This window comes from Erythrolamprus reginae, chromosome 12, assembly GCF_031021105.1.
Source record: "Erythrolamprus reginae isolate rEryReg1 chromosome 12, rEryReg1.hap1, whole genome shotgun sequence".
Lineage (NCBI taxonomy): Eukaryota > Metazoa > Chordata > Lepidosauria > Squamata > Dipsadidae > Erythrolamprus > Erythrolamprus reginae.
Genome location: NC_091961.1, coordinates 31,378,074 through 31,404,509, shown reverse-complemented (window position 1 = coordinate 31,404,509; position 26,436 = coordinate 31,378,074). Strand labels below are relative to the sequence as shown.

The 26,436-nt window shown below is 43.2% G+C and overlaps 1 protein-coding gene across 1 annotated transcript in view; it reads right to left on the bottom strand.

Moving 5' to 3' along the window:
• Positions 1 to 8,677: 8,677 nt before the first annotated feature.
• The window catches only part of NECTIN1 (nectin cell adhesion molecule 1), a 207,571-nt gene continuing 189,812 nt past the window's right edge, over positions 8,678 to 26,436 (bottom strand). Inside the window, exon 10 of the mRNA XM_070765956.1 lies at positions 8,678 to 11,756. The gene's annotated coding sequence lies outside the window, so the exon portion shown is untranslated. The remainder of the gene's footprint in view (positions 11,757 to 26,436) is intronic.

The following is a 26,436-nucleotide window of genomic DNA, read 5'->3' as shown; positions in this document are numbered from 1 at the left end:
CTACTCTACTCTACTATTCTATCCCATCCTGTCCTGTCCCATCCCATCCCACTCCACTCTACTCCACTCTAGTCTTATTGCTACTCTACTCTACTCTACTCTACTCCACTCTAGTCTTATTGCTACTCTACTCTACTCTATACTCTACTCCACTCCTATTAGATCCTGTCCTGTCCCGTCCCATCCCATCCCATCCCACTCCACTCTACTCTATTCCACTGTTATTGCTACTCTACTCTACTCCTATTCTATCCCATCCTGTCCTGTCCCATCCCATCCCATCCCACCCCACCCCACCCCACCCCGCTCCACTCCACTCCACTCCATTCCACTCCACTCTACTCCACTCTTATTGCTACTCTACTCTACTCTACTCTACACTCTACTCTACTCCTATTAGATCCTGTCCTGTCCCATCCCATCCCACTCCACTCCACTCTACTTGCTATTCTACTCCACTCCACTCCACCCCACTCTACTCCATTCCATTCCACTTGATAGCTGCAAATTGCAAGCTACCAACAGATCCACTGAACCTCAGAAGGAAAGCTCTCCCTTGAATTTTGGTCTTCATCTCCCTTGCAGCAAATCTTGACAACAAGGAAGGCTATTAACTAGACCTTCACCCTCCTCTTCTCTCTCATCTGGCTTTTGTTTGAAAAGACAATTGGCCTCTCTGAGATGAAGAGGTCAAGGGATCTTTAGAAGTGGGCCGTGTGCTTGTCTTCGTTTCCAGACTAGCCAACATCCCAGACGTATCTGCCTGACAAGGTCCAGGCACCCCTGTCCCACGAGGTGATTCCACGCCAGACTGGAGAGTCTTCAGAAACTGAGGTCTCTGCTGTTCTGAGTGGTAGATGGTTCATCTGCCAGTGTTGGCATCTGTTTAACTTTAGGTGGTGTTTGAATGGCTTTCACCCCATTGCTTCCCATCGCTTGGTTTGACTCCTTAATGACTGTAATTAGGAACACTGTCAAAATCTGGGTGGTACCGAGATGACGTTGTGAGTGGCAAGTGGACGCATCCCACTCACCCAACCCATTAGGGGGTCACTGCCATTGTCACCAAAGCATTTGATGTGCGCAAAGCGGCTCTTTCATTTAATTAGATTTGAAGATGGGAACTGGTAGACCTCAACAAGCCAAAGAGATTTGTCTGGAAAGTTCAGATGGGAATCCAGGCTTGAGTTTTATTTTATTTTTATTTTTATTCCTGTTGCCATGCAAATTTAGCCTTAGGGTCTTCGCTTGGTCCCAATTCTTCTAGGAACTTCGACATTCAGATTTCTTCATCTTGAATCATCAATAGTGAAGTTGATCTGCTCTTCTGTTGCTCTACCAAATTCATTCATTCGTTGGCAACCTTCAGTCTCAAAGGACTATGGTGTTGTACTCTGGAAATAGTTCCTAAAACAGCCTGTATTAAATTTTAACTCAGTCCCTACCAATCAGGCTAGAGTGTTATCCACATTGGACTCTTCGTAGAGGTGCATTGGAGAATGGAATAGAATAGAATAGGATAGGATAGAAGAGAAGAGAAAATGGAATGAAGAAAAGAATAGAATAGAATAGAATAGAATAGAATAGGAGAGGAGAGGAGAGGAGAACTATTTATTGGCCAAGTGTGATTGGACACACAAGGAATTTGTCTTTGGTGCATAAGCTCTCAGTGAACCTAAAAGAAAAGATACATTTGTGAGGAATCATGAGGTACAATACTTGATGATTGTCATGGAGGTCAAATAAGCAATCCGGAAACAATAATTATTAACAAAAATCTTAAGGATACAAGCAGCAAGTTACAGTCATACAGTCATAAGTGGGTGATAGGAATGATGAGAAAGAACTAGTAGTAATAATAGTGCAGAATTAGTAAATAGTTTAACAGAGTTGAGGGAATTATTTAAATAGCAGAGTGATGGCGTTCAGGAAAAACCTCTTCTTGTGTCTCGTTGTCTTGGTGTGCAGTGCTCTGTAGCCACGTTTTGAGGGTAGGAGTTGAAACAGTTTGTGTCCAGGATGCGAGGGGTCAGTCAATATTTTCATAGCCCTTTTTTCTGTCCCTCCCCAGCCCCGGGATTTTGCTGGTTCTAGGACTGCCTTTTTGCCTCGGTCTGTGGAACATGTTTCTCCTCGAAATGGAGAAGGCCATGCTGCGTCTTTCGCCTCCAAGCTGAATGATCGGACATCAAGATTTCCCAGCTGTTAATGTCCATTCTCAAGGCCTTTAAACCTTTCTCACAGATATCCTTATATAAAAACATAGAAGTTTGATGGCAGAAAAAGACCTCCTGGTCCATCTAGTCTGCCCTTATACGATTTCCTGTATTTTATCTTAGGGTGGATCGATGTTTATCCCAGGCAGGTTTCAATTCAGTTACTGTGGATTGACCAACCACGTCTGCTGGAAGTTTGTTCCAAGCGTCTACTACTCTTTCAGTCAAATAATATTTTCTCACGTTGCTTCTCATCCTTCCCCCCAACTTCAGATTGTGTCCCCTTGTCCTTGTGTTCCCTTTCCTATTAAAAACACTTCCCTCCTGAACCTTATTTAACCCTTTAATATATTTAAATGTTTCGATCATGTCCCCCCCTTTTCCTTCTGTGCTCCAGACTATATGGACTATATATCTACCAAACGACCAAGAAGAAACCATCCAAACATATTGGTGGAATGAGTATTTCTTGATCCCCAGAATCTGTGATCCTGAGATTCCATAATATTTCTGTTAATCCCACAGAGGCTTAGATCCACAGGGTCTTCCAGAAATCCTAGACAGCCGATACACCAAAAGGGAGCATGTATGGATGTATCAATAATAAGTTCCTTTCCTTTCCTCCAATTTCCTCCCCCTTTCCTTTTCTTTCTTTTCCATTCCTTTCTTTTCCTTTCCTTTCTTTTCCTTTCCTTTCTTTTCCTTTCTTTTCCATTCCTTTCTTTTCCTTTCCTTTCTTTTCCTTTCCTTTCTTTTCCTTTCCTTTCTTTTCCTTTCCTCCAATTTTCTCCTCCTTTCTTTTCCATTCCTTTCTTTTCCTTTCCTTTCCATTCCTTTCTTTTCCTTTCTTTTCCATTCCTTTCTTTTCCTTTCTTTTCCATTCCTTTCTTTTCCTTTCCTTTCCTTTCTTTTCCTTTCCTCCAATTTTCTCCCCCTTTCTTTTCCTTTCTTTTCCTTTCCTTTCTTTTCCTTTCCTTTCCTCCAGTTTCCTCCTCCTTTCCTTTCCTTCTCCTTCTTCCTAGTGTCTGAAGAATGGGAATCTTTAGCTTAACTGGCCCCCAAATTTCCCGTAGGAGATTTCTGGGGCCGCTGTCTCTCCATCTCAGACAAAGAGGAGGTTGGGAATGAGGTTGCGAGGCAGCTGATTCCCGAGGCAGTTTATTTGCCTTTGGCTCCCATGTTTAGCACAACCAATCAATGGTCGTTTATTCCATACACCAAAGGTTCGACAAATAATGCCTTAGTGCAACCAGAATCAATACCTTGCTTCAAGCTTTGAGCGTGGTCCAATTTTCTGCAGGCTACCCTGTTTTTGTCCTCCTAATTTTTTCATGCTGCTCGGTTGTTTGTTAGGGGTTTTCCCCCTCCATTCTTTCTCTTTATCTTATGTGGAAAAGTGAAAAACCCAAATCCATATTTGGACGAAGGGACAGAGAGATCCTACAATGTTTTACATCGAGATATAAAGTTGAGAATAGGACCTCATAGAATAGAATAGAATAGAATAGAATAGAATAGAATACAATAGGAGAAGAGAAGAGAAGGGAGAGGAGAGAATAGAATAGAATAGGAGAAGAGAAGAGAAGGGAGAGGAGAGAATAGAATAGAATAGAATAGAATTGAATAGAATAGGAGAAGAGAAGAGAATTCTTTATTGGCCAAGTGTGATTGGACACACAAGGAATTTGTCTTTGGTGCAGATGCTCTCAGTGTATATAAAAGAAATAGATACATTAGAATAGAATAGAACAGAATAGAATAGGAGAAGAGAAGGGAGAGGAGAGAATAGAATAGAATAGAATTGAATTGAATAGAATAGGAGAAGAGAAGAGAATTCTTTATTGGCCAAGTGTGATTGGACACACAAGGAATTTGTCTTTGGTGCAGATGCTCTCAGTGTATATAAAAGAAATAGATACATTAGAATAGAATAGAACAGAATAGAATAGGAGAAGAGAAGGGAGAGGAGAGAATAGAATAGAATAGAATTGAATTGAATAGAATAGGAGAAGAGAAGAGAAGAGAATTCTTTATTGGCCAAGTGTGATTGGACACACAAGGAATTTGTCTTTGGTGCAGATGCTCTCAGTGTATATAAAAGAAATAGATACATTAGAATAGAATAGAATAGAATAGAATAGGAGAAGAGAGGAGAAGGGAGAGGAGAGAAGAGAAGAGAATTCTTTATTGGCCAAGTTTGATTAGACACACAAGAGATTTGTCTGGTGCAGATGCTCTCAGTGTACATAAAAGACTAATTTTAAAAAATGGAAAAAAATATTCACCTAGACCCATAAGTGATTTGCATTGTCTGTGTCTGTGAAATTGTGAAGATCGTTACACTTTTAGTACAATGGCACCAGTGAAGGGCTGTAAAAATTTTTACTACCACAATGTGGGTGTGGTTTATTGTGTGGGTGTGGCTTGCTGTCCATGTGACCCAGGCAGGAGTGGCTTGCTGTCCATGTGACCAGGTGGGAGTGACTTGATAGTCATGTGCCTGGGGTGGCTTAAAGGTCATGTGACTGGGTGGGAGTGGCTTACCGACTAGGATAAGTTTTCAAATAAGTGCTTGGACTCTTTTTCACTTGATTAAGTCCCGTTATTGGAATAGCCACAAAAAAGTCAAATAATAGACAGCATTATTTCTTGAGGAGCCTAGTAACATTTTAAGGTTTTGTGCTGAACCCAGTATGATAACAGATTAGGCAAGTAGCTCAATTTTCTTGAATCATTATAAAAGTTCAGTTCTACATAATGATGAAAATGACTAAAGCGTTTACGGGTGAAAACATACTATTTAATTATTTCCTATTTTAAAAGTAATTCAGGATCATACTAAAGTATTAGAGAAGGAAGGACAATAAAAAAACTATTCAGTACTCAGTAAATAGTGCATAAACTTACTACCCCCACTGTGTCCTCCCCCCTCATCCCGTGGGGGTAGCAGCCCATCATTGAACGGCGTGGAGCTGTCTGCTTTGCTTCAGAATGGCTGAAAGGAATTTTGGAATGGAATGACAGAAATGGGGAAATAATTGTATTCCAGGGCTAATCTTATTGAGCGTCTTTAAGTGCTTTAATTGTTATCCTCCTGATCTCATCACTTCTCTGTCTCAGGCTCATCTCCTTTGAGGAGTGGAGATCGAAGCTCCAGGTGTTTGGTATCTCCTTTAGAAAGGTTTGGAGTGAAGCTGTTGAGATAGAGACGGGGGTTTCTCCATCCATTGGAGAGAGCTGTTATGTCAAGGGGGCTGAGCTGACTCAGAAGGGGAGCGGGAAGAAAAAGACTTGACATTTAAATACAGTGGCACCTCTACTAACGAACCTAATTTGTTCTGTGACCAGTAGAAAAGTTTGTAAGAAGAAGCAATTTTTCCCATAGGAATCAATGTAAAAGCAAATAATGTGTGCAATTGGGGAAACCACAGGGAGGGTGGAGGCCCTGTTTCCTCCCAGGAGATTCCTAGAGAGGCCCCACGGAGGCTTCTCCCCGCCTTTTCTGGCCCTGTTTCCTCCCAGGAGATTCCTAGAGAGGTCCCATGGAGGCTTCTCCCTGCCTTTTCCAACCCTGTTTCCTCCCAGGAGATTCCCAGAGAGGCCCCACAGAGGCTTCTCCCCGCCTTTTCGGGTTACAGTTTCCTCCCAGGAGATTCCTAGAGAGGCCCCATGGAGGCTTCTCCCCACCTTTTCTGGCCCTGTTTCCTCTCAGCACATTCCTAGAGAGGCCCCATGGAGGCTTCTCCCCACCTTTTCCGGCTCTGTTTCCTCCCAGGAGATTCCTAGAGAGGCCCCACGGAGACTTCTCCCTGCCTTTTCTGGTTACATAAAGGTAAGGAGAAGCCTCTGTGGGGCCTTTCTAGGAATCTCCTGGGAGGAAACAGAGCCGGAAAAGGTGGGGAGAAGCCTCCATGGGGCCTCTCTAGAAATCTCCTGGGAGGAAACAGGGCCTCCACCCTCCCTGTGGTTTCCCCAATCGCACACATTATTTGCTTTTGCATTGGTTCCTATGGAAAAAATTGCTTCTTCTTACAAACTTTTCTACTTAAGAACCTGGTCATGGAACGAATTAAGTTCGTAAGTAGAGGTACCCCTGTACTGTTTGTTTGACATCAACAAGCAAACAAAAATAAATAAATAGTCAATCCTGCCCATGCTGTCCTTCAAACCTTGATCCACCAAGAAACGCTCTTCATGGGCTAACTTTGGCCACAGGTGAGAAGAAATTAGTGCTGGACCATGGTGATTCACGGGTATTAGTGGAGCATGTAATTAAATGGGAACTGTCTCTCTCTTCCCAGCCCTGTTGATGGAGGAGGCTGCCGCCTTCACAGCTCAACCTTCCTTGATGTTTTCCATGTGGCGTGTCAGCACCAGACAAGATCACCTGTCAAACATCACCTTGAAGCTAAGACACATACTACTACGTGCTCATCAATCCAAGTATCTAACATGTCAGAAAACTCCCTCCCTCCCCTCTCTCTCCCTGGTTGTCATTCATGTTGGTACATTAACTCTTTGCAGGATGCTACAGATCTGGGAAGAATCTTCATGCTGAATTGCGTCCCTGGACCATTGGATACAATCATACAATCCTTCGACGGCATGATTTTGATTGATTGATTGATTGGATTTATATGCCGGTCCTCTTCCTACGTTTTGATTTGATTCAGAGGATAATCAGAACTGCAGGTTCAGGGGGGGGGGCTGTGGGGAAGGGCCTTCTCTGTAGTGGCTCCAATGCTCTGGAACCAATTGCCTCTGCAGATCCGTACAATCCCCACCCTACCAGCCTTCTGGAAAGCCATTAAGACTTGGATTTTCTGGCAGGCTTGGGGTTGTTAGGTTATCATCTTGACTTGCCCATGAATGATTGAGAGTTATGTATGGTTTTTACTAAGGGCTATTAACATATTTTTTCTATTGTTTTTAAATTGTTGTTATTATTGTAAGCCACCCAGAGCCAAATTGGGTGTTGGGCGGCATATACATTTTACAAATAAATACTTTTTTTTTTTTTTTACAAATAAATAAATAAATAACTCCCAGAATTCTCCAGCAGTTTGAAGAATTCTGAGAGTTGGAAGTCCACAAGTCTTAAAAGTTGCCAAGTTTGGGGGCCCTTGACTTAAATCTCTCTCAGAGGATTAGAACTGCCCTCACCCTCCCTGGCTTTCGTAAACTACTCAAGACTCACTTATACCGCCAGGCATGGGGGAGTTGAGACACTTTTCCCCCAGGCTTTTTTATACTTTGTTTTATGTTTGGTATGAAGGTTGCTGTTTGGTTTTTTAAATAATGGTAGGGTTTTATATGTTTTTTAATATTAGATTTGTTCCACTGTTATATTGTTTTTATTGCTGTTGTGAGCTGCACCGAGTCTTCGGAGAGGGGCGGCATACAAATCTAATAAAGTAAATAAGTAAATAAGTAAATAAGTAAGTAAGCAAGCAAGCAAGCAAGCAAGCAAGCAAGCAAGCAAGCAAGCAAGCAAGCAAGCAAGCAAGCAAGCAAGCAAGCAAGCAAGCAAGCAAGCAAGCAAGCAAGCAAATAAGTAAGTAAGTAAGTGTTGTGGTTCAGCCTGAGGCTGCTCAGGGACCGGCTGCGTCTCTGCTGGCTCCATGCCCGGAGGAGGATGACAGCGCAGAGGAGGGGGCTGAACAGTTGGACGGGGGAGAGGAGAGTCAGGAATGGGATGAAGGAGAACAACATGAGAGCCCCGGGGGGGGGGGGGGGCTCTCCCCAGCCAGTAGCTTGGAGTCATTAGGTGATGACGCACAAGCTGTCATTGACATGAGACAGAGACGTTCAGAGCAACGAAAGGAGCAGTTAAAGAAATATTATCACCATTGAATTAGAAACAGCTGGGTTTGGGTGTGGTCCTCATCAGCAGGGTTTAAAAGGCAGGCAAGGCCTTGAAGCCACGTGGAGTGTTATCAATTGGAGTTGCGGTGACCTGTTTTGATTCTCAGCGTCTCTGATCTTGGCTTGTGGCCTAGCAGTCTGGAAGACTCGTGGGAGGCGTATGTTTGCTATCTACAGCTTCGTCTTGGCAGCAAGAATCTGGTATTGCTTCATGGACTATTGCCTTCGTGTATATATTTGAAGTTCCAGCGTTTTTCCTGTTTGCAAGGACATTTTCTGTTACCTGTGGTTTCCTTGAATTATATAAACTGCCTTTGCCTTTTACCAGTGTGTCTGGCTTCTCTTTTTGGGTTGGTATTGGCTTCTGGAGTGACCCAGACAGAACAGTAAGTAAGTAAGTAAGTAAGTAAGTAAGTAAGTAAGTAAGTAAGTAAATAAATAAATTTTTAAAAAACCAGGGTGAATCAATAAAAACCAAACAACGGATCTGGAATGACTTACTTCAACTGGGTTTAATTTTGGACCATATATTTAAAGTGCTAACATGTTATCATAACCCCTTTCCCCCTCCCCCGCCCCCCTAAATCACATTCCATGCCATGGCCAACATAGACCTCAGGATCAATAATCAACGTGTTAACCAGGCATCGGCATCGCTCCTTTCGCTTTGGAGAAAGCTAGGTGGACCTGTCGAAGTGTGGAATAGAGGAAAAACCAACAGCACCATTTGTTGTGATATATCAGCATTTTTTTCTCCTGCCGCTCTCTTGGGCAAGAGGTGACGTCAAGTTTGAGACAACCACGTTCTCAACTCGACGTTGCAAGAGTGGTAGTAGCTATGGGTGGTGAGGGAGGGCTCCCCTCTTGCTTTCGAGGGGGGCGGTCTTTTGTCATCAGATGCTTGTTTCATTCAGCTTCTAGGAAATGGCTTGAGGTAGTGTGAAGACGGCTTAGTATTTGTGGTCAAATGCTGAAATGGTAACGTTGGGTTTTTAAGAGGGTGTGGAAGAGGGGCCGAGGGGTTGGGGGAGAGAGGAAACCCAAGTTGAGGCGACATCCAAAGTCCATGGCAATCCACCGGGATCCAGAGTGCATCCAACAATATTAAGCCTTCTCCCAACCAAAGGTACAAAAATAAATATCAACTTGGCTTCCACTTGTAGGGTTTCCCAAGTAGATCTTCTCCATATTGGCCGTTGCGCAATCGGTAGGTTCCCGAATCATGGCTCATATAATGGCAGGTTAAGGGACCGTCTTTTCTCCCTGGGTCTTTGTGGGTCATGGGCAGAAGGCTAGAGACCAGTGTTTCTCAACCTTGACAACACCACAGGGGTGTGGATGTCAACCTTCAGAATTCGCCCAGCCAAGCAAAGAAGTCCGTGCTTCTTCAAGTTGTCTAGGTTGAGGAATACTGATCAAGAGACAGCTTGCTTTATCAACAAGGTTGGCTTATCTTTAGTGTAGAACAGGGGTTGAGCAAAGTTGGCTCTTCTATGACATGTGGACTTCAACTCCCAGAATTCCTGGCTCAGGAAGTCCACAAGTCATAGAAGAGCCATCTTTGCCTACTCCTGGCTTAGAATATCAGCTTATATCACCCTACCTATTCCTTGCTTCTTCTGTATGGCCTCAGATTAATCATAGTTTGTCTGACCCATATTTTTGAGGGAATTCTTCTATCTCCTCTCCCCTTTCATCTACAATCCTATTGATTTTTAATCCCCTTCCTTTCAATCAAAGACCATCTGGACATGTCCTTGAAGTTTCCTTGACAAGGTTTTCCAAAATTGGTTCGACGTTGTCTCTTTCCTAGGGTTGAGAGAAAGGGACTGGCTCAAGGTCACCCAGATGGCTTCGGGACTAGAATTCATGGTCTCCCGGTTTTTGATCTGGTGCCTTCGCCACTATTCCAAATTAAAATGGGGAGGGAAGATAGAAACTCCCATAACTATAACTCTTTGGAGGTTCTCCATGATCATTAATCCCATTCACACTTCAACTCTCTAAATGTGCAAAACACTATGGACATTCTTTAAAGAAGCGATCAAAACAATTGTTTTCAAAGGCCTGATTGAGGTTGGCTTTCATCCTTTGTTAAGAGCAAGGGGTACCTGAAAGTCCTCCTCAATGCAGGATATGCATAGCAAAATTTAGTTGATCAAATCCCCCCTTTTTCTCCTTCCTTCCTTCCCTCCTCCTTTCTCTTTTCTTCTACCTTATCTTTTCCTTCCTTCTTTCCTTCCTTCCCCCTTTTTCTTCTTTTCTTTTATCTTCTTTTCCTTCCTTCCTTCTTTCCCTCTTTTTCTTTTCTTTTATCTTCTCTTTTCCTTCCTTCTTCCTTCACCCCTCCTCTTCCTCCTCCTTTTTCTTTTTTTTCTATCTTCTTTTCCTTCCTTCCTTCTTTCGTTTCTTCCTTTTCCACTCCTCCTTTTTTCTTTTTTCTATCTTCTCTTTTCCTTCCTCCCTCCCTCCCTTGTTCTCTTAATGCATCCACCCTCCTATCCCATATCCCCACTGCATGATCTCTGGCTTGAATGATTTGGAGGCAGAAAGAACAATAATCAGGGACACCAGAGGACTTAAGACAAGGGAAAGGGAGTATGTTTTTGAGCATGGGTATTCACTTACATCCAGTTCCATTGCAGAGAAAGTGAGTTGTTCCCCTCCAAATGGAACAAGCCACAAGGAAAACGGAAGAAGGATGGTTGGGACCTCTGGGCCCCTGTGCTAATAAATAAGTAAATAAATAAAATTCAACCATCTTCACGGATCGGTCAACGTTGCATTCAGAAGAGAACGACAAGATTCAGGGAGTTTCGCGTGGGGTTGAGAGCAAGTGCTGTGCTAACTTGAAATTTCACCGTAGTGCAAATCGCATAACTGGGAAGCAGATAATGAACACGTGGGGTGGGGTGGGGTGGGGGGCAAGGGAGGAATACTGGCATTTTCCACTCCGGGAAGTGTGTAGTGGCACAGACACCAAGATGCACGACATCAGTTGGGAGACAACGTCATACTGTGGGCATGGGGTGGGTCAATTATTCGAAAGGACAGGAATTTTAAAAGGGGATGGAAAATTAAGGACGGCTCCATCCAAAAGAAGATCACCCAAAAGAGACTAGCAAACAAGGCAGTGATGTGCTGAGTGGCCCCAAATCCTGTGCTTGCAAATATTCCCATTGGGTTCCGACGGGTTTCGCGCCCGACGTCAGGATTGCAGCCTTAAATCTAACGATGCAAAATACCAACGCGCCAATACTTTTTCAACAACGACAAAAAAAGGGGAGGGAAAAAAAGAGAGGACGGAGGGCGGCAGTCACGATGTTCACTCATACGCACAAACACACAGACAGACTTGGTCACGTTCCTACTGGTGGTGGAGGGGTTAGGGAGGGGGCCCAGGTTTTGACGGACGCATGGCTGTTGAAGACATGTCAAGGTTCCCGCCCCTTCTTCTCCTCGGTTGGGTCTGTTCACACGTAGGGCTCTTTCGGGCAGCCGGGAACCTGGCGTGGGATGGCAGAAGGACGTGGGACAAGTCGACATCTTCTTGGAAGTAAGACAAGGGAATAAAGACGGGAGATACTTTTTGGCAGGCGCTGGTCGTTGCGAGAAGGAGGAGAGGTTAGGTCATCACCTGCATCTGGTATCTCTAAGTGACACTTGTTTGAAGTTCTGCGGGGAAGAAGAAGAAGAAGAAGAAGAAGAAGAAGAAGAAGAAGAAGAAGAAGAAGAAGAAGAAGAAGAAGAAGGAGAAGAAGAAGAAACAAGGAAAAGGAGAAGGAGGAGGAGGAGAAACAAGGAGGAGGAGGAGGAGGAGGAGGAGAAGAAGAAGAAGAAGAAGAAGAAGAAGAAGAAGATTTAATTGGATTTAACGTTTCAGAGAGAGAAGCAAGCTAGCAAAATGTTATCAGTTGGCTGAAGTCCCAGAACGAAGATAACACGGTAATGATTAACCAGGTGTAGCCAAAGTTCTCAGGCAAAGTTCTCAGAAATTAACTGGAGTACCGAAGCTCATTAATCAAACCAAGAATGTTCTTTTTAAAATCCAAACCTAATGCAAGAGACAAGATGATTCCTCAATGAATGACATTGTTTTTCTGCAACAAGGCAGAGCATGCCTCGCCCTTAAATAGTGTGAGGGCGTGACCCAGTTACCCAGTAGCACTGCTTATGAGTGACTCTTCCCCCAGCCAACCAATCGTGTCTTTTCCATGACCTTTGAACACTAGCATCCAGAAGTGGTTCTTCCTGAGTCACTGAGCCATGGAAGTGCTAACTCATGGCTGACAGGAAGTGCTGTTTCATCCCTGACAGGAAGTGCTGATTCACCCCTGACAGGGAGTGCTGTTTCATCCCTGACAGGAAGTGCTGATTCACCCCTGACAGGGAGTGCTGTTTCATCCCTGACAGGAAGTGCTGTTTCACCCCTGACAGGAAGTGCTGATTCACTCATGTCAGGCAGTGATGAAGGCCCTGGCTGTCGTTCCGACCCTGACCCCTCATCACTGTCACTGTCAGGTGCCAAAAATACAGGACACCTTCCTCACCCCTCTACAGTCTTGCGTCCTTGGACTCAGAGTCAATAACTATTTCTGCAGGACACAAGCGAACCATCACAAACATGTTGTCAAATGCAGAGACTTTCTCTTCCCAAGTGTTTCCGTTAGCCACGGAAATGTTGTCCTCAATCATAGTCGTAGGTTAAGGACTACCTTCAAATATGGAGCTAAAAACAAATCCACTTCTTGTTGTGGTTAGCTCTGGCCCAGCTCCTGCCCCAAAGACTGTGGATGTGGGGGAGACATCCACATGCTGCAGGCCTGTTTTGCCCCCAGTGGAATCTGATGATGAAGGCTCCTCTGACCAAGAAGACAGGAGTGACAGGGAGGAGGAGAGTGTGGCAGACAGCTCAGAAGGAGATCAATTCTCTAGCTCCTCCTTGGATTCAGAACAAGAGTTAATGATACAGCCACGCATGCGGAGAGCGATGCACAGGCAACAACAACTGAGAGATTATTATCAAAGAAAATGAGGCCACCTGTGGTTGGGTGGGGCTGTGGTCATTAGTGAGGCTGTTATAAATAGCAGCCTGTGGGTTTGGCCATTGTGGAGGATTATCTGATCCTTGTGTTTCGTGCCTGCTTTGCTGACTTTGACCTTTTGTGTGCTGATTTTCTCCCGCTTTGAAACTAAACCAGGGCAAAGTGTGTTTCACTTTGTGAAAGAAGAAGGACTGTGAATTGCCTCACAGCTGCAAGCTAAGTATCATAGAACTGATAAGGGACTTGTACAAATTACTAGTTTGTTTGGAGACGAGTGCTCTTTGCTATACCAAAAGAGGGCTTGGTTTAAGTGAATTGTTTTGAATTTTCAAACGTGTGTGTGTCTGAAATATGTACCTGTGAACTTGTGGGAGGAGTCTACCACAGAGCCCGACAGAACACTTCTAAGGCAACATCACTTCTTCTTTTCTACTCTTAGAAGTAGGAGAGAAGTTCCTCACACTTAAAGCACCTGAAATGCTTAAGTCACTGAATATTCACCGCAGCAAAAGACCTGAAGAAAATTTGCCTCCCCGGTCATTGAACCCAGATATCTTATGGCTGCTCAATGCCACAAGAGTGTCGGTGAACTTTCCCTCTCCCAAATGAGGGTCCACTTCACATTTACAAATCTGGATAATTTATAACCTAGCCTTTATTAACAAGTCTCCTTTTCCCCCTCCACCTTTTGCAAATTATTCTTCAGAAACAAATCAAGAAGCAACTTAGAACAAAGGAGAAATTTCCTGACAGTGAGAACAATTAACATAGAAACATAGAAGACTGACGGCAGAAAAAGACTTCATGGTCCATCTAGTCTGCCCTTATACTATTTCCTGTATTATATCTTACAATGGATATATGTTTATCCCAGGCATGTTTAAATTCAGTTCCTGTGGATTTACCAACCACGTCTGCTGGAAGTTTGTTCCAAGGATCTACTACTCTCTCAGTAAAATAATATTTTCTCACGTTGCTTCTGAACTTTCCCCCAACTAACTTCAGATTGTGTCCCCTTGTTCTTGTGTTCACTTTCCTATTAAAAACACTTCCCTGGAAGGATTCTGTTTACTCCTGAAGGAGTAAAAATATGTCCATCAAGCCTTATATTTTCACATTTCTAGTCTCCTTCTTGAATTGGAACATCTACCAAATATACAATGCATTCAACGGGTGCACATTGATTCTCATCAGTGTCTAGCTAGCGGAATCATGTTGATCCTGTTCACACCGTTTGCTCATTGACGTAAACCCTTGGAAATACAAACAGGGGTTAATTGAGCCACTCTACTAATTCCCCCCAGGGAGTAGCTTTTAGCGGAGAACAGATATTAAACCAGCTCTGTTCCGCCAGCCATAGTGTGGGGACACTGAGCCTATCAATTGTTCAATTGTGCAACAGGCAAATTTGTTGAGATTAAAAAGTGGCACGATTCACAGAGAAATGGCACTAGGAAGCTCCTGGGAAAACAGAGGGGAACTCGGTGTTCCAAAATGGGTTTTTTTTGGAGGGGGGGACTTAGTTTATGGGGCTGATTGATGTTGGAACCATATCAGAGTTAATATCATTGGGTTGAGCTAAACAGGTTGTGAGAATACTGGAATAGACTGAATTGTAATGCACGAATCCCAGCGACCAGTTAGGTCCCACAGAGTGGCCCTTCTCCGGGTTCCGTCAACTAAACAATGTCGTTTGGCGGGGCCCAGGGGAAGAGCCTTCTCTGTGGCGGCCCCGGCCCTCTGCAACCAACTCCCCCCGGAGATTAGAATTGCCCCCACCCTCCTCACCTTTCGTAAGCTCCTTAAAACCCACCTCTGCAATCAGGCATGGGGGAACTGAGATATTCTTTCCCCCTAGGCCTTTACAATTTATGCATGGTATGTTTGTTTGTTTGTAGGTAGGATTGGTTTTAAAATAAGGGTTTTTTAGTTGTTTTAGTATTGGATTTACATGCTGTTTTTATTATTGTTGTTAGCCGCCCCGAGTCTATGGAGAGGGGCGGCATACAAATCCAATAAATAAAAATAAATAAATAAAACAAGGAGGAGTGGACTCACACACCCTACTAAACCATAAAGAAACCAATTCAAAAGATAATATTCAACCATTTTGTGCAAAAGTGGCTGCTTAGTGGTTAATCTTGTTGGCTGAACATCACACCTATCTCTGTATTCGGAGCACTTTAGAAGTTTCCCTTCAAGGCTTTGCCTGCCATTAAAATCTTCAATTCTCTTTTCTTTGGTGGGAAAACCTGGAGTAACAGCAAAAATAATAGAAAAAGCCCCAAAAACCGCCTATACGGATTGCCCCGTTCCAAACTAAATGTTTTATGATGATTTTCTTTGAGGAGGGCGATAAATAAAAATGCAACATGAAATCCACCCTCTGAGAAACAAAATGTCATTCTTGATTTATTGAGGGCCATGCTAAGCCAAGCGAATGCAAGAACTCATTGGGGCTTTTGAGAGAGAGAGAGAGAAAGAAAGAGAGGGAGGGAGAGAGGAGTGCAGCAAGGGAGGGATGGAGAAAGGGAGGGAGGAAGGATGAGGAAAAGTGTGGGAGAGAGAGTGGGAGAGAGACGGAAGGGAGGGAGGAAGTGGGAAAGGGAGAGAGAGGGAAAGGAGGAAGAGAGAGAGGGAAGGAGAGAAGGAAGGGAAGGAGGAAGGAAAAGACAAAGTGAGAGAGAGAGGGAGAGAAGGAAGGAAGGTAAGAAGGAAGTGAGAAGAGAGAGGGAGAGGAGGAAGGGAGAGAGGGAGGAAGACGGAAAGGGAGAGAGAGGGAGGGAGGGACAGAGGGACAGAGGGAGGGAGAGAAGGAAGGGAGGGATGAAGGAAGAGGGAGGGAGAGAGGGAGGGAGAGAAGGAAGGGAGGGAGGGAGGAAGAGGGAAAGGGAGAGAGAGAGGGAGGAAAGGAGGGAGGGAGGAAGTGGATTAGGGAGAGAGGTAGAAGAGAAGGAAGGGATGGAGGAATGAAGAGGGAGAGAGGGAGGAGAGGGAGAGGAGGAAGGAAGGAAGAGGGAGAGGAAGGAGAGAGAGATGCCTTCTTTGGGTTGAAATAGAGTAAAAAGAATAAAGGACGGTAGGAGATGAGGTTGGGGAGGGTTGCACGCTAGATCCATCGATGGCTTATTAGGAGGTCAATTTTGGCAAAAACGGTTACAAATGAGAACTGGGGAAATTGCTCTGTATAACCAGCGCAAATTGCTATTCCTTTCCCTGCACCAGCGGTAAATACAGGGGAAAAATGAAATAAATTTCTATGCATCCTGGATTACAAGTAATCCTCAATTTGCAATTGTAATTCAGCCCTGGAATTACAGCCATTACAGTGATAGCAGTTGTAAGTCGAGACACCATGTGACCAGATTCAGAGTTGGGATCATTTTTTAACTTAGCCATTGCAAATAAGAGTAAGGAGTGTCATATACTCCGGTGGGTCTTATACTCCAAAAACTACGGTATTTTTTCCAGTGAGGAGTTTGGGGTTTTTTTTGGCCCGGAAAGCAGCAATTAAATGACAGAAACTGGCAAAAACCCATTGCCAATCGCAGCCAAGCGAAATACTGGTTAGTGAGTTGTTTTGTCGCGCAGAGGATTAATTCTCCATGCTGAGCTTGCTATCTGCTGATGTCTTCCACTTGGGTTTACGTGCAGTGAGGCTTTGAGACCCAACAACTGTCATGCATCTGGACAGGATTTGCTATTCAATGTCCTTAGAAGAATGAAGCCCGATAGAGCATGTTGGACATCAATCACGGGCGTTCCAGATGATTAGAAGTCAGGATGAGCCTCTGCCTAAAACTTGCATTTAAAACTTGCAAGCTTGGAGCTTGAAAATTCATAGAAACGTAGAAACATAGAAGATTGACGGCAGAAAAAGACCTCATGGTCCATCTAGTCTGCCCTTATACTATTTCCTGTATTTTATCTTAGGATGGATATATGTTTATCCCAGGCATGTTTAAATGCAGTGACGGTGGATTTATCAACCACGTCTGCTGGAAGTTTGTTCCAAGCATCTACTGTAAAATAATATTTTCTCACGTTGCTTCTAATCTTTCCCCCAACTAACCTCAGATTGTGCCCCCTTGTTCTTGTGTTCACTTTCCTATTAAAAACATTTCCCTCCCGAACCTTATTTAACCCTTTAACATATTTAAATGTTTTGATCCTGCCCCCCCCTTTTCCTTCTGTCCTCCAGACTAGACAGATGGAGTTCATGAAGTCTTTCCTGATAAGTTTGATGTTTAAGACTTTCCACCATTTTTGTTGCCTGTCTTTGGACCTGTTCAATTTGATCCATAACTTTTTGTAGGTGAGGTCACACAGTATTCCAAATGTGGTCTCACCAGCGCTCTATACAACGGGATCACAATCTCCCTCTTCCTGCTTGTTATACCTCTAGCTATGCAGCCAAGCATTCTACTCACTTTCCCTACCGCCTGACTGCACTGTTCACCCATTTTGAGACAGAAATCACTACCCCTAAATCCTTCTCTTCTGAAGGTTTTGCTAACACAGAATTGCCAATACAATACTCAGATTGGGGATTCCTTTTCCCCAAGTGCATTATTTTTCATTTGGAAACATTAAATTGCAGTTTCCATTGCTTTGACCACTTATCTAGTAAAGCTAAATCAAATTCAACCCACGAATGCTTTTCATAGGTAGCAAAATAGTGGCAGAATCTTTGCTGTACGTCTTACATTTGGAAGGGGGCTGTTTTAATTGGGTTTGGACGCATCCTAACATTAACCAAGAAATGTTATTTTACAAAGAAAGAAAATAACCGAGCAAAAACTGTCTGGGCCACAATGCCCAGCAATATTGTGTTTTTGTATTGATTTCACTCCAAAAGGCAATCATGTCTACAAATAAACCGACTCTGTTTTATCTCTTCTACAATCTGTTGCATCGGTTATTTAGGGTGAAATAAGACAGGAAAGCTGTAACTCTAATGGAGTGTGCGAAGCCCTTTCCATTCAGCATTCATGTCTTAAAAACTTCAAATTGGATCTTGAGAGCTTCTGAAAGAAGTCTATAGAAAGAACAGAGGGGGAAAGTTGTCTGCTCTATCCAAAGTCCAAACAAATCCAAGCACATCAGTTTACACTTGCTCAAAAATATCTCCTACAACACAAATCAGGTCACTAATTCAAAGATTTCCATCAACCAGGTGATATTCAGACTCGGGGCAGCTCACAACATATAAAATATCTATCTATCTATCTATCTATCTATCTATCTATCTATCTATCTATCTATCTATCTATCTATCTATCATCTATCTATCTATCATCTATCTATCTATCATCTATCTATCTATCTATCTATCATCTATCTATCTATCTATCTATCTATCATCTATCTATCTATCTATCTATCTATCTATCTATCTATCTATCTATCTATCTATTTATTAGACTTGTATGCCGCCCCTCTCCATAAACTCGGGGCGGCTAACAATACATAATGTAATCCAATTAACTAATTAAAAATCTAGAAACACCCCCCCCCAAAACCTGTAAAAAACCAATCATTCCACCCACACCACAGTCTCTCAACACATTCCTTGGGCAGGGGGCAAGGATCTAATGGTCTTCAGACTCTTATGGAAGGCAAGGAAGGTGGGGGCAGTACGAATCTCCGGGGGGAGCTGGTTCCAGAGGGCCGGGGCCGCCACAGAGAAGGCTCTTCCCCTAGGCCCTGCCAAACGACATTGTCTGGTTGATAGAACCTGGAGGGGGCCAACTCTGTGGGACCTGACCGGTCGCTGTGATTCATGCGGCAGAAGGCGGTCGCTGAGATATTCTGGTCCCATGCCATCAACAAAGCTATTATTTTGCGGACTCATCAATTGAAAGGAAAAGACCTCCTCTAGAGCAGGGATCCCCAAACTTGGCAAATTTAAGACTTTATTTATTTATTTATTAGATTTGTATGGCGCCCCTCTCCGAAGACTCGGGGCGGCTAACAACAATGAAAAAGACAATGTGAACAAATCTAATATTAAAAATAATCTAAAAAAACCAATTTAAAGAACCAATCATACATACAAGCATACCATGTATAAATTCTATAAGCCTAGGGGGAAGGGAAATTTCAATTCCCCCATGCCTGACGGCAGAGGTGGGTTTTAAGGAGCTTGCCAAAGGCAAGGAGGGTGGGGGCAACTCTGATATCTGGGGGGAGTTGGTCCCAGAGGGTCAGGGCCGCCACAGAGAAGGCTCTTCTCCTGGGTCCCGCCAAATGACATTGTTTAGTCGACGGGACCTGGAGAAGGCCAACTCTGTGGGACCTAACCGGTCGCTGGGATTTGTGTGGCAGAAGGCGGTCCCGGAGATATTCTGATCCGATGCCATGAAGGGCTTCATAGGTCATAACCAACACTTTGAATTGTGACCGGAAACTGATGGGCAACCAATGCAGACTGCGGAGTGTTGATGTGACATGGGCATATTTAGCGAAGCCCATGATTGCTCTCACAGCTGCATTCTGCACGATCTGAAGTTTCCAAACACTTTTCAAAGGTAGCCCCATGTAGAGAGCATTACAGTAGTCGAATCTCAAGGTGACGAGGGCATGAGTGACTGTGAGCAGTGACTCCTGATCCAAATAGGGCCGCAACTGGTGCACCAGGCGAACCTGGGCAAACTCCCCCCTCGCCACAGCTGAAAGATGTTTCTCTAATGTGAGCTGTGGATCAATTCCCAGAATTCTCCAGAATCAGGTCGTAAAGATGCCAACTTAAAATTGGAATACTCTTATCAAATGACCAGAGTGCCAAAGCCCACTGCAACAACATCGCCAAAATAGCTTCAAGAATTATTACTACTACTACTACTACTACTACTACTACTACTACTAATAATAATAATAATAATAATAATTTATTAGACTTGTATGCCACCCCTCTCCGAAGATTCATGGCGGCTCACAACAACAATGGAACAATACAGATACAAATCTAATAATTAAAACTATAAAACCCATTACCTTAAAAACATACTACACAATCATAACCACACATAACTTTCAATGGTCAGGGGGGGATACACTAGTTACCCCATGTCTGGTGACATAGAAAAGGTTTTAAGGCTCTTACGGACCTAATTAACCTAATCCTAAAACAGAGGCAGAAGGGAAAAAAAGAATATTTCTTTGGAAGTGCAAGAGGCATGACCTCTTTAACTGTGTTGACCATCACTCATTGGCCATCACAAGAGAAGTGCAAAACCAAAGGCCTCTGACCCTTCAAGTTCTCTGCTCCAGGTTGCAACACTGGACTGGGGGGTGCTTAGAATTGGCCTGGGTTTCTTACCATCTGTCTTTTTTTCCCCATTTTCCCAACCGTTCTCTGAAAGGAATGGCAATTCATGTCCAAGAGATTGACAGAAGAAAGGGAGGGGGGCAGAAGAGAGATGATTCGAAATTTATTAATAATAACTGCCAACTGGTGTGCCCCTGAAGTTCCAGGAGTCTCATTCACCAGCTAACAAAATCTGAACTTAAATTACAGGTAATGAGATAATTAAATTTAGCCGGCACCAAATGTCTCTCCCCCCCCCCTTCGTTTTCTTCCCTTATGATCTTTAGCTCATGTAAAGACCCAATTATCTCTTTTCTATTAGAATTTCAAATGGGATGTCAAAAAGTCGTAGGCGTGTTCTTAGTGGATTGGCGGGTTTCCCTTAAAAAGATCTTGTTAGGTTAAGTTCCCGAAAAAGCTCTCTTGGGTTCGCGCCCCTTGACCCTAACCCTAGGCTCCCAATGAGCGAAAGGGAACCTCCAAATTCTTTGCAGAATTCTCTTTCCTGGATTGACTTGGGACAGGAGTGAGCCGGGGGTGGTATTGTCGGTTTTTTGCTATGATGAAATTGTGTTTTTTTTTCCTTATTAGGAAATTTCTTTATTCATTATTGTTGGTATGTCTCGGTATAGCCAGGCTATGAGACCTTTGACATACACTGAGCAGAGAATTTTAACAGAGTGTGGATGTGTGGTAAAGCCAAAGAAAAAAGACACAGACTTAGTTATGCTTAGTAAGTACTATTTACATATATACCAAACAGAAACAATCCATAACCAGCACTAAGCCATCCAATATAATAAGCACTAAGCAAATACACTCCCCCCTCAAGGCAAAGCAAAAGTGAATGAGCCTTAAAGCATCATTGAGGGAAGGAGTACTGGCGCCCTCTTATGGCGAACCAGCCCAAAATATTTAAAGTGATAGTACAAGAGACTACAATAGGTAGTTTACAATGGCAAACCCTAACAACCATGTACCTTGTACTAACAATTATTATGAAATATTTTTTATTATCTTTTTTTTAAAATTATTTTTATTTTCTTACTTTTCACCCTTAACCCTCCCCCTCCCTTCCCTCAATTCTTTCTTATTCATAATCCCAGACAGGTCAGAGTTCTAGACAATTTCTTCTTTATGTCTTCATTGGCCTTATCCCTTTCTTTATATTATTATTATCATGACATGTTTATTCTGATTATATTGTTTTATAATTATTGTTTTAAACTGCCCTGAATCCTCAATAATAATAATAATAATAATAATAATAATAATAATAATAATAATAATAATAATAATAATTATTATTATTATTATTATTATTATTATTCAAAAAAGGCCAGTTGCCTTATGAAAGAAAACACCTTTGGGACAGAAAAAACCCCACCCCTCTTTATTCAATTGGTAAAGACCCAGGCCCCCCTGCTAAAGAGCAAGGAAGAGAAAGAACATTTGACAAATTGATTCCACTAAGAAATTTCAACACCAACAAAAACGCCATGCATTAAAGCTAATTAAGGCTTAATAATGCTTAATACTATTAATACTGTGAAAGTAAGTCTCTACTTACTGAGAACTAATCATGAGCAACAGGTGCAGTTCTTGGGTTTTAGAAGGTAGCCTTCAACTTAGCAACCTTTTATTTACTCGTGGAGGGCAACTACAATGGCAAATTTCAACCAATCCTCATTGGTCGGCAAGCGTTGTATTGCCTCTGTACAAATCGATGGTGAGACCACATTTGGAGTCCTGTGTACAGTTCTGGTCACCGCACCTCAAGAAGGATAGAATGGAACTGGAAAAGGTGCAAAAAAGAGGCAGCAAGAAGGATCAAGGAAATGGAGCACTTACGTAATGCCTTGGTCTCTTCAGCCTTGAAAGATGACCTTTAAGGGGTGACTTGATTGAAGTGTATAAAATCATGCATGGGATAGAAAAGATGGATAGAGAAAAAATATTTTCTCTATCACACAATACTAGGACAAGGGGCCCCTCCCTAAAGCTCACAGGTAAGAAAGTGAGGACCAATAAAGGGTAATATTTCTTCACCCAGAGGGTCCTTGGTTGATGGAATTCCCTTCCAGAAGAGGTTGTGACAACTGTCAGCCTTGATAGCTTCAAGACAGGATTAGACAGATTCATGGATGCCAAGTGTATTGGTGGTTATTGAAAGGGATGTCCAAGTGCCGCCTCTATGTTGGTTGAAGCAGGCAGGGTTCCCTTGGGTCCCATTTGTTGGGGGTCAAGGGAAAGGGAGGGTTTTGCCGTCTCTTTCTGCTCAAGATCCCCATGGACAATTGGTGGGCCACTGTGGGCCACAGAATGCTGGACTCGATGAGCTTTGGCCTGATTCAGCAGGACTCTTCTTATGTTCTTATGTTCTCTCTGTCTTTCTCCTTCCTTCCTTCCTTCCTTCCTTCCTTCCTTCCTGTCTCTCTTTCTCCTTCCTTCTTTCCTTCCTCTCTCTGTTTTCCTTCCTTCCTCTCTCTCTCTCTTTGAGTTGAGGCAGGGTTCCCTTGGGTCCCATTTGTTGGGTGTCAAGGGAAAGGAAGGGTCTTGCCTTCTCCTTCTGCTCAGGATCCCCATGGACAATTGGTGGGCCACTGTGGGACACAGAATGCTGGACTCAATGGGCTTTGGCCCCATTCAGCACGGCTCTTCTAATGTTCTTATGAGCCCAACTCCTTCTACGGGCTGTTTTCTTACCCATGGAAATTCAGTTCTAGAGTTGAGATCCAAACCAGATTCACTTAACAACCAGGTTACTAACTGATCCATTGCAATTGGTTCACTTCATAACTGAGACACCAAGGGGTCATCCAATGAGACAAAACGTCACCAAGTTCTCACTGAACCATGGAAAGTTTGAGCTCAGCTGTGGTTGTGTCAGTTGAGGACCCCCTGCATCTTCTTCAGCCCCTCTCATCTTCTCTGGACATCTATCAAGCTGTCCACAACTCTTCAGGGGTCTAAAGTCTCTACAGTCCACACGACTAAAAAACCCCTCCAGGGAAAAGCAGGAGGAATAATAATAACAATACCAAAAAAAAAAAGGCGTTTGCAAAATTGTGCCTCCGTCCAAGAAATCTTGCTGCAACCAGATTACATTTTCAAAGTGTCATCTGACAGGCTTTATTTTCAGAGAAGCTGGGAGATTTGCTGGAATGTGGATTTGGCAGGATTAGCATCCTTTCATGGATAATAATAAAAAATAAAAAAAGCATCCCTCTCTGACGATGAAGACGACGATAAAAAAACTGCAATCGCTTAATTTTTTTTTTAAAAAAAAGACCTCCCAAGGTAGATTAAGAAGACTTTATCAACTTCGTGAAGGGCAAATTCCCAATGGGAGGAAAAGAAATACAGGAGGGATGGAGAAGGGACGTGGGGGGAGAGGAGGACTCCCCTCCTCATTTGTAGAGTGGGGGGCATCACTTGAGTTAGAGAGGTGGGCCCAATGCTAGCTGACAGGCGAGAGAAAGGCTGCATTGGGGCATGGAGGACCCTAAGAGGATTCTTCTGGTGGGTGAGCTCACCTCCCATGTCGGTCTTCCCAAAGTCTCCGGGGACATTTGCTGGCTGGGGAATTCTGGGAGTTGGAGGCCATCCATCTGAAAGCTGCCAATGCTGGTTTAGCTAAAGCCCTTAGCCGGAAGCATATGAGAATTTGGGTTTGATCTAAGGTCCAACAGCCAACTTGGCTTTGATGCCTCCCAGACTGTATGTATGTATGTATGTATGTATGTATGTATGTATGTACGTACATATATATTTCATCTATCATCTACCTACCTACCTACCTACCTACCTATCTTATCTATCTATCTACCTATCTACCTATCCATCCACCCACCCACCCACCCACCCACCCATCCATCCATCCAACCTTCCTTCTTTCTTTCATTCCATCTCTACCTACCTACCTACCTACCTATCATCTACCTACCTACCCACCCACCCATCCATCCATCCAACCTTCCTTCTTTCTTTCCTTCATTCCATATCTATCTATCTATCTATCTATCTATCTATCTATCTATCTATCTATCTATCATCTACCTACCAATCTATCTATTCACCCTTCCTTATTTACTTCCTTCATTCCATCTATATCCATCCATCCATCTATCTATCTATTTATCTATCTATCATCTACCTACCTACCTACCTATCCATCCTTCCTTCTTTCTTTCCTTCCTTCATTCCATCTCTCTCTCTCCCCTCCCTCTCTCTACTATATATCTAGTATCAAATGGTTCCAAAGACCCTTCCAGCGCCTATGATATTATCAAAGACCCTGAGACTACCAGAGGTGTGATCTTTATTGGGGTCAACCAAGGTTTTGGCAAAATCATCTCCAGAGAGAAGGATGGACAACCAAATTATGGAGAATATGCAATAAATTTGAACCAGCACCCTAGCATTGTCTATGGACACTCTCTCTGTCTCTCTCTGTCCCTCTCTCTCTGTCTTCCTCTGTCTCTGTTTGTCTGTCTGCCTCTGTCCCTCTCTCTTTCTCTCTCTCTCTCTCTCTCCCTCCTTCTCTCCTCCCTCCATCCTTCCTTCCTTCCCTCCCCCCTCTCTTTATGTGTATGTGTATAGGGAGACTACAATCCCTATCAATCCTGTTGAAAATCATGGGCATTGCACTCCAAGGTCTCCAGAAAGGGATGCATTGAAAAGAAACTGCAATCAGCGACACTCTTATATACGCCTCTTATATTTCTTCCTTGTCTCCTAAAAACAATTATCGGAAGGGTCTGAAAAAAACCACAGCTTGTTGAAGATTTCTCTTTCCTTTTACCCAACCCATTAAAAAAAGGATTAACCAATGAATTAATTTCACAAACTTTCACCTGACTAGCAATGATTTGGAGGAACGGAGGAAGCGTTCTACGTAGCTTATTTTTAGAACCATTCTGGAAATGGTGTCCTGGTTTCTCTTCCGAATCAGAATAGGCTTTTTTAAAGAAAAATAATGGCTTATTAGCCATCACACATTCTTCTTTCCGTGTGAAAGTGTACGTGTGCCTGATTAATCTGCCTGATTAATCATGAGCACCTTTCCAATCACTCCAAGGGTCTTTAAGGATTAGCTGAGAAAATCAACCCAATTCTCAAGCTTGAATTGCAATAAACTCAATAAATTCCTTTGTCCTCCTTCAGATGTTCTCCCACATTCCTGATGTGGGCTGATGGAACACCACCTGGCTGTACCACCTTATCTCACATCACATAGAAACATAGAAGACTGACGGCAGAAAAAGACCTCATGGTCCATCTAGTCTGCCCTTATACTATTTCCTATGTTTTATCTTAGGATTTCTTTATTTCTTTATTTATTTATTATTTAGATTTGTATGCCGCCCCTCTCCGCAGACTATGTTTATATGTTTATCCCAGGCATGTTTAAATTCAGTTACTGTGGATTTACCAACCACGTCTGCTGGAAGTTTGTTCCAAGGATCTACTACTCTTTTAGTCAAATAATATTTTTTCACGTTGCTTCTGATCTTCCCCCCAACTAACCCCTTTGTTCTTGTGTTCACTTTCCTATTAAAAACACTTCCATCATGAACCTTATTTAACCCTTTAACATATTTAAATGTTTCGATCATATCCCCCCTTTTCCTTCTGTCCTCCAGACTATACAGATTGAGTTCATGAAGTCTTTCCTGATACGTTTTATGCTTAAGACCTTCCACCATTCTTGTAGCCCGTCTTTGGACCCGTTCAATTTTGTCAATACCTTTTTGTAGGTGAGGTCTCCAGAACTGAACACAGTATTCCAAATGTGGTCTCACCAGTGTTCTGTATAAGGGGATCACAATCTCCCTCTTCCTGCTTGTTATACCTCTAGCTATGCAGCCAAGCATCCTACTTGCTTTTCCTACTGCCCGACCACACTGCTCACCCATTTTGAGACTGTCAGAAATCACTACCCCTAAGTCCTTCTCTTCTGAAGTTTTCGCTAACACAGAACTGCCAATGCAATACTCAG